This window comes from Sciurus carolinensis, chromosome 2 (assembly GCF_902686445.1).
Source record: "Sciurus carolinensis chromosome 2, mSciCar1.2, whole genome shotgun sequence".
In the NCBI taxonomy this organism is placed as follows: domain Eukaryota; kingdom Metazoa; phylum Chordata; class Mammalia; order Rodentia; family Sciuridae; genus Sciurus; species Sciurus carolinensis.
Window position 1 is genome coordinate 61,428,895 of NC_062214.1, and position 9,133 is coordinate 61,438,027.

Here is a 9,133-nt window from a genome sequence, read left to right on the forward strand (position 1 = left end):
GGCCCCTGTGACATGGATAGGTTTTTCCTTAGAGCTTCTGGTACCTTCCTCTTCACTATTAGACTGTGAACTCCTTGGGGACAGAGACTGTTGTTTGATCCATTTCTCATCCTTGCACCTGGCCCAGAATGAGTACTCAATATATATTGGTGGAATGAAAATGCTTTGAAAATTCTACAACTTTTAGATTTGGGCTCTGGTTTCTTTCAAATACATCTTTAAAAAATATTAAGTTCTGGTGCAAATAGCAGCGTTTGATCCTGACCATTAGACCTGCTATGGACTGCTACCCGGGGGAGGCAGACAGGCTGAACCTGTACAATGAAGAATCTCACAGACTGGTTGTTGGGTTGGAGCGGAACCCGGAGATCACCAAGCCCCTTGGCTCCTCTAACTGACGTTGGAGGAAAAGGGACAGAATTTCTGTGATTCTCTTCACCCCTCCCACATTTTTCCCCTTAAATACTCTTGTTGAAAGCAGAATTTCCACCCTGTCTAGAGTATTTGCACCCTATTTACACATAGTGTACAGAAAAAGACTCAAGCTGGAGAATTCCTTCTTCCTCAAACTCCTTTTTTGTACACCCATGGCTTCCTCAGTTCAGAAGATGAGAGAAACAGGGTCTTTGTGCATGTGTCAGCAGGGCACCTGGACAAGTTTGTTTCTTCCTGTGGCCTCTCTGGAGATAAGAGCAATCCTTCCAGTCCCCAGGCAAAGCTCTTCAGGAGAGAAGCATGAGTTCTTTTCTGGAAGTGACATAGCAGTTCCTGGGGAGGAGGGCTGGGAACTGTACTCTGGGGGTCACAATGGGAAGCCACATGCTGAGTGTGAACCAGCTGCTTACAAGAGCAGTAGCTTGTGCAGCTCACTTTAGGGCCTCCTTACCATTTGCTGAGGAGTACTTCTGTGAAACAGTCCCTCTGTTCTGCCCACCCCGCCAATGTGGGCAGCAGGCAGGCTTTTGTGCTATTGAGTGTTTTATAACCGGTTGGTGGACGTGAGACATCCAGTGTCAGACCACAGGACTCAGGCTCCAAAAGGGGGCCAACACACATCATCAAAGTCAAGTTCATAAGAAAGGACATGGAAGGCCCCACTCTTGTGATAATTTACCTTGGAAAGAGCAAGTCATGATTGGGGAAGGACAGATGGAATGCATCAGACCAGGGGCTTGGGCGGAGAGGGTTGGGACTCATCCCAAAAGAGGAACTTCTTCAGGTTTCTTAATTTGCCTCCACCTCCCCTAGTCTGCTCCTGCCCCAGTTGCAATTGCCAAACAGCAGCTCCGTCAGTGACCTGGCCCCCAGTATGCCCTGGACCTGGAGACCATCCCAGAGTCAAGTGACCAGAGAACCCCAACAAGGGGCCCAGTTGGAGAGGAGAGGATTCAGGCTAGTTAGGAGGAGGAGGAGGACTGCCTTCCTGGGAGTAAGTGAAGGCTTCAGGGCCATGACCTTGGCATTAGGAAAAGCATGCCAGTGGATCAGCTCTGCAAAAAGGTGGGCTCAAGATAAATGAGCAAAGGAATGAAAAGTTCCTCTTTATTCCCATCACCCTTAAGGCGAAAAGGACCACTACTAAACCATGAGACGAAAATACTGAGAAAAGGTGAGAAGAGCCCACCAGAACTCCTCCCTCTGCCATTGCGTTTCTGTATGACGGGGGACAATATGTATTTATCTTATAATTGTGATTCATTGTACACACCCAGAGATTAAAGTCCTCCTGCTTTTCTTTTTTTCCTTTTGTACAGCTTTATTGAGATGTAATTAGCATATCATAAAACTTCAGTGGTTTAAAGTGTACGATTCAATGGTTTTTCACAATATTTACAGAGTTGGGAGAAAACTACCCCATTAGCAGTCCCTTCCCACTTTCCCTCTCATCCTTCCAGCCAGGGAAAAAATGAAATTCACTTTCTGTCTCAATAGATTTGTCTGTTCTGGACATTTTGTATAAATGGAATCTTATCATATGTCAACTTTTGTGACTGGCATCTTTCACTTAGCATGATGTCTTCGAGGTTCATCCATGTTGCAGCATGTATCAGTTCTTCATTCCTTTTTTAAAGCTGAATAATATTCTATTTATGCTTATATACTGTGTTTACTCACTAAAGTCCTCACACTTTTCAAATCGTGAAATGGTGCTCAGTGCTTACTCATCTATAGCATATACTTGAAAAACAAGCACTTGGTTTGCTAAATGAGTCCAGTTTTTTTTTTTTTTTTTTTTGATAGTGGACTTAACATAAGAATACAGCCCCTAACTTCACCCCGTATTAATTCTAGGATTTCCCTATTGGTTTGATGAGCAGTTTGAGTTCTCTTGGGCCTTTGTGAATTCACATAACTGGCCATGGTGCCTAGTTGCTTGTAGTTAATATGATGAGGAGGTTAAATAGATATTTGGACGAACTTCTAGGAGGTTCCTTACAACTTGATATACAGATGGATATAGCACGAAGAAATGATAAATTACTCAAAACAGACTATCTTACGCGGCTGAAATGGTGCTGTGTTCTGTATTGCAGACACATGCACAGTTTTCAAAATAAGAGTGGGAACAAAAAGCAATGTCAAGAACAGTCTTCCTGAAGGAAGGGACAGTTCCTGGAAGAAGGGCTATTGTGACACAAGTTCTCCTGCCTGACCTCATCTCTGGGGACCATGTAACCTGGATGGGGTGTGAGTATAGACAAAAAATGATAAGCAGGATCAATATCATCCTTCTTAGTTCCCAGCATCTTACAAAAGAAGAAGCAAAAGGGTGGGGAGGGCAGAAGTGGGAAGGGAGACGGAGAAAAGGATTTGTCCAAAACTGAGTAGGAAAAGGAGTGAGGAAAGGAACATGCAGCTGACTAAGAGGGTTTCTTGGGTAGAGTTTGGAGGAAAGAAGCTCAAAGAATTGGTGAGGATGCAGGGAGAGACAAAACCCTGGCCTTTTGGTGTGTGGGTCACAACCTGCTCTCCACTGGATTCTCAGGATCAGGGATATTCCTTTCTGTGGAAAGCATTTTCTGGGTAGAGAAAGGGGGTATGGGATAAAAGATGGGTGCTTTGTCTGACAAGGGAAAAGTGGGCAAAACCTGGGTCTGGGTCTGTGGTGCCAACTACCAGTCCTTGTCCTGGGGACAGGGACAGCCCAGTCCCACTCAGGATATGATGTTTCTTTCCTCTCATGTTCCCTTCAGAATTCCTGTAGGCACCCTGGGGCTCAGTTCCTCTTCTGCTCCCCAAGAGAGAAGAGGCAGGTGGGAAGGACCAGAAATGAGATGCAGAGAAGACAGCCATGGAGAGAGAGGGATGCGGGCTGAACCCTGCCTATACCCAGCCTGCCTTCCATGAGACTTTGTTGAAGGTAAAGCTCTCCCAACCACAGCAGAGCAGTCAGACTCCTGAAAGCCTCTCAAGAGGGAGACGGGATTTGGAGCAGGAACTCGCAGATCAATTCAAATTCCAAATGAAGTCTGGGAGACAGACTGCATTTTCCTGAGCTGAGTCTAGCTCTTTTTGGAGTAAACACAGAATGGGGATGACCCATGTGGGGGAAGGAGTTGGGACCAAAGAATGGAGTACCTCTGCCTCCTTGTGAAACAACCAATGGCTTGGCCATTTCAGGCTCTAAGGTGCTCTTTCTGGAATTTCCTAGCACCAAGAAGGTGCCATGAACACTTGTAGAGGAAACCCACAAGGGGTGCCTGGTCTGGGAAGGGCCATGCCGTGGGAGCTTAGTTGAGCTATAGATGGACACATGATGCAAAGACTGTTTCCTTGGGATATTACAGTTTCTGGTATGTGCAAACTGTAGGAAGTGATCTAGGTGCTGGGAAGATAAGAGAGATACAACTGGTTGGATTTGGGGGTAGATGAAGAGAGGCTGTCAAAAGCTCAGAGAAGGAACAGTGAGGTGCCTAACATGGGGCTGTGGTGGTTCCAGGGGCAGGGGAGCCTCTGGGGAGCTTGTCACTGCTGGAGTTTGAACTGAGCTTTCTTGAGGAGCTCTGGCATGCAATGGGGTGTCAGGACCAACAGGCCACGGACAGGAGTAGGAACTCTCACACTTATGTTCTCATTCAGAACTTGGCATGTCTGCCTTTCTCAGATTCTCTTTTCCAAATCATTAGGGATCCCCTACCCACTTCAAGTCATTTCCATATGACTTGAAGAGTAGTTGTCATGTTGCTTCTTCTGCAATCTGGAATGGCCAGTGCATCAGTCCTCTGATATACATGACAACTTTATCTTCCAGGTGGATTTCACCAAGAGTTTTTTAAGGTCTGGGACATACAAGTATGAGTATTAATTAGCCCTTAATATCCAAATACTACTTGGATGTTTTCATCCTCACCATGTACTTAGTTCTCCCTCCAATTATTCTTGCCTCTTCATTTTATGATTTTGAGAAACTCTTCGCTTTATAAGAAACTCATTTTAGTGTCGGAGAATGGCAATTTTTTAGTATTTAATATATTTACTTGCAAACTCTGAGTGAAATACTGTCAGTTTATTATCCAACTCTTTCACAATTATACAGGAATGAATTTGGGGGAGTAAATTTATCTTATTTTCTTAACAGGTAGTCATGCCAAGCATTGTTGGGCCTATGTTATTTAGAGAGAAACATGAGACGAGCCAGAAGAGTTTCTAGTCTTCTTTCTGTCTCTTTCTCACTTGTCTTCTGGAGAGCTATGCACTTGTCCTAAGCCTTCATTCTTCATTGGCAAGATGGGATTCCAATCTTTTCTACATCCATATATAGATTTGGTTTGCAGAGTGATGTACATGTATACATACATAAACCGAAAGCTGTGCTAAGAAGGTCTGTCATTGATCAAACCATAATTTAACCTTTTCTAAGTTTCTGTGCATCTTGAGATGCCTGATGTCTTCTTTTCCATAACTGATGCTGAGTACAGAATCCTTGGTAGTGATGGGTTATGGTACCTGACTCCGAGACCTTGTATTGCATAATACATTCATCTTTCCCTCTGACGTGCATATTGGACACGTTCCAACCCTCTGTACTTGACCTCTGCAATGCCCTTGCCATTTTCTGATTATGTCTTTGCCTTCAGCATCAAGACCAGAACAATGTGACATGAACTACAACATCAACGTTGGGCAAGACTTCCAGGAACAGGCGCTATTAGACCCACGCCTGCTCTTTGTCTTTCTGTTGACATCTTAAATACGTCACACCCCTTCTCTGCACTTAGGCACTGCTTATGAAGTTCCATCCACCTAGAATACTGCTGCCCTGACTCCTCCTCTTACACATTTCAACTAGGTAATTTTTACTCATCTTTCATATTTTGAGCTTTAAACTCTCACAGAGCACACACTGCCTTTTAAAACACCTATCGCAGATAAGCATTATGGAGTTCTTTGTAATCCCCATCAGATAGGAGCTATCCTGATTTTTATATTCCTAATATACAGTGCATAATAAGGACTCAATAAGTATTTGTTGAATGAAAGAATGAATGTGTTTAGTATTTGAAACTTGTTTCTGGTTTGTGTCTATAGAGATGCTTCTGGACTTGATATTGTTCTGCTTCCCAGTAAATACCCTGTGCAAAGCACCAGCTCATCTCTGGAGACAGAGGCAAACTCTGAATGAAAGAGCTTGTTCGCTCAGTGAATGGGGAAGAGGTTGGGTGCTCTATGCCAGTGGGGCCCTCAGTGGAGCTACAGAGTCACCAAAAATTGCCTTTCAGGTACAGTGATCCCTCTGGGTCCAAAGCTCCTTGGGTGTCCTGGACTCTCATATCTTCCTTCTTATCCTCACAGTTTCCTGTACTCCACTATCTTTCCTCTGTTCTTTCCCCAGTAACTTTGTTCAGTCTGCCTGCCTTTCCTGGCTGCAGGGCCTACAGGGCATCTCACTCTCTAAGCTCCTCTGGAGTATCTGTGCCTTTCTGTACTGTAAATTCTTTTCTGCCTGGGACTTAATTTCAACTGCTGCCTTCAACTGCCACCAGAATGTTCCATCCTTAACATTCTCAGGGGTTGGTGCCCTGATTCTGCATCTAGAGGACTACAAGGCTCTGAAGACAGGGTCTAACTTCACCCCCAGTGAGTGGACTCAGTCTCCACTTAGTACACAGGTGCCACACAAGTACATGGTTATTTGATTTTTTTAAATCAAATTTTCAAGGCAGTCATGGCCACAAGCATGACTCCTCTGCCATGACTTCACTATTTCACTGAGAAGAATGTTCTTATGGTCACATTGGCAGGACCTGCCAAGGAAAGTGGGGCCAAAATTTTCCTGCTCTTTCACTTGGCCCAACCCCCTAGGCGTTTCAGGACCCTATGCTGCAGGTGCCCAGAAGCATCTCCCACTTCAAGGTGGCAGATGTTTTTGCTTCTACACTCTTAGGACTGGGGCCAGGTCTTGGAGAAGGAGGGAAGGCCCTAATGATGGCTCAGAGAGACAATGACAATATGTCATTTATGATGGCTTCCTGAGGGTTGCAAATGTATTTAGCTCTAAGAAATATGAACTCAAACCCTACCACCCATAACGCCTCAGGCTTAACCAGCTCTCTTCTGGGCTTCTGTCTCTACTGGGAAAATGGGGGATTCTTTCTCTTACTCAATTTTATCTTTAATAAAGCCCCTATGTTTAGTACTTGGCAGCCAGGGAATCATCTAATTAAGAGCTGCCTCTGAGCTCTAGTGCTTACTCTGTTATGTCTTGGCATTGCTGGAACAAGTCAGTTTATTCATATTCATTCATTCATCCATTTGTTTAATAGTTGTCCAACATCCGAGGTACTGGGGATACAAAAAAGGGTCAGCAAATAGAAGTGGACTTTCACCCTTGGAGAGCTCCTGGGCTGATGGTCAGCCTGCATGCAGGGAGCAGGTTTTGTGGATCACCTGGCTGGAATGAGAGAATCGGACAACTCTTCTAGCTGAGGACCTGAAAGGAAACCAAGATACTATAAGAACCTGAAAATCATGTTCCGAATTTTAGCTTTTCTCCTAAAGATTTGGGGGGCCATTGAAAGATTTTAAAGAGAGGAAGTCAATGATTAGATTTGAATTATTTTAAAAGAGAAGACACTAGCTACTGTTAAAGAAAATGAGAGTGGAGATTGATCAGTAGGCCCACTGAGCCATGGAGGGAGTTAGGGAAGAAGTGGTTTGAAAAGTAACCCAGATTGAAGAAAAATGGTAGACTCTGGAGGACAGGGGTCCCCTGGGGTGAAAGTAAACCCTGGAGGAGGGCTCATCTGCAGAGTCTGATCCTAAGTTTGGGGCATGATGAATTGGGATGACTTTGAGGTAGGGAGCTCATGGGAGCCAGGGGCCTGTAGGTCAAAATTGGTGAGTCATCTGCCCTGGGCATGGTGAACTTCCCAAGAGAAAGGCTGGAAAAGAGTGGGCATCAGAGGGATTGGGCAATGGAGAAGGAAATGTGGATGGAAGATGAGCAGGGAAACCAGAGAAGTAGGAGGGACACCAGGAAAGCGTGGTGTCCCTACAGCCTGGAAAGAATATCTGTGCTTCTCACCATAGTGATTTACCCTTGGGAGATGATTTACCCTTGGGAGATGATTTACCCTTGGGAGATGATTTACCCTTGGGAGATGATTTACCCTTGGGAGATGATTTACCCTTGGGAGATGATTTACCCTTGGGAGATGATTTCCTCACACCTGTCTCCTTTATGCTGGGTATGAGATATAGAGAAAGTGTGTCCTCTGCAAAGAGCCCATGGGGTAAGAGGACCACTGAAGGCTCTGGCAGACTGTGTTACATTTGGTGGTAGTAAGAGGAGCACATGAGGATCAGGGGTAAGCATGGAGAAGCCCTTGGAAGTCAGAGGTTGGGTGGCAGCACTTTCTCTGTTTACAGGACCTTGGGTCCAGAGGGTTATAAAGAAAGGGAACAGTAAGATCAAGAAATTAAGAAGTGGCAGCAGAAATGGGGGAAGGAGAAGAGTGGTCATAGGGAGAGCAAGGTCAGCTTAGACTACTGCTCCAAGAACTGCCAGCACGCATGGCCCAACATGCCTCAAGATAGGCAGCAGCTCTTTTGTTTTCTTTACTGGTGTCGTAGTGCTTCCTAAAGAGGCAATAAGCAGGAGCTTGTTTTTGTAAAAGGTAAGAGAAAAGTTGGAAGGAGAGGATAGAATCAGAGAGACTAGTGAGTGTCTGAAGATTCCAAGAAGGGAGCAGGCCAGGGCTGTAGGACTGCCCCTGGAAATGCAGGAGGGCTCCTGGAGGGTCTCTGAAATTCACTCACTCCAGTTTCTTTTAGATCTTCCCAGAACATCCAAGAGGTTCAGATAAAAGGGTATGTGGAGAAACAGACTGAGAGAAGCCAGGAAGGGTCAGTGTAGGCCAAGAGTAAGGACTGCTCCAGCAGACAGGCAGCCCAGCAGATTCCCTCTGCCAGCCTCTGGACAGCATGGTGAAGCTTGGCAGGAAGGCTCCCTTCTAAGTACTGCATTCAGTCATCATTTTGTGTCTGATCACTCCAGAAAGCCCCCCAATGGAGTCCCTCTTGGTGAATCCTTCATGGAGGCTGTGCGATCCTGTAAAGGTGGAGGCTTGAGACCCTGGCTGCAGGGGTGGTGGTGGGGGGAACAGGTCAGGGGCAGAAAGTGCTCATACTTTCAGATCCCACTTTGTGGTGTAACTTCCTGAAGGCCTCCGAGGCCAGACATATGCTGGGACAGAGAAAAAAGGTTTTCACCTCTTGAGCAACAGGAGACTCATCATCAGCACCTGAGGAGGCCATCATGACCTTGGAGGAACAATTTTAAAGTAGTTTTCCAAAGACTGGGCAGTCAGTAGTGAATTTCTAGGCCTCAATTTCTCTATTAGTTAAATGGGGACAGTAAAGTCATCCTTATCCCCACAGAGTTGTTGTGAGGGTCTCATGAGTTAATTTATGTTTGGAATAGTTAGAACTGCCAGATGTATCACAAATGCCAAAATGCTAGTTAATATTGCCACAGTTTTATCAGGCATTGCCTACTTACATGAAATGCTCAGACTTTGTATGCTCAAACCATGTCTCCTATTGATGTGACCTCAAGCTGCTCAGAAAGATTAAAAGCCATGATATGATTCCATTGTAGGATTACTTAGTGAGACAGTTAAGAGAAACTGTT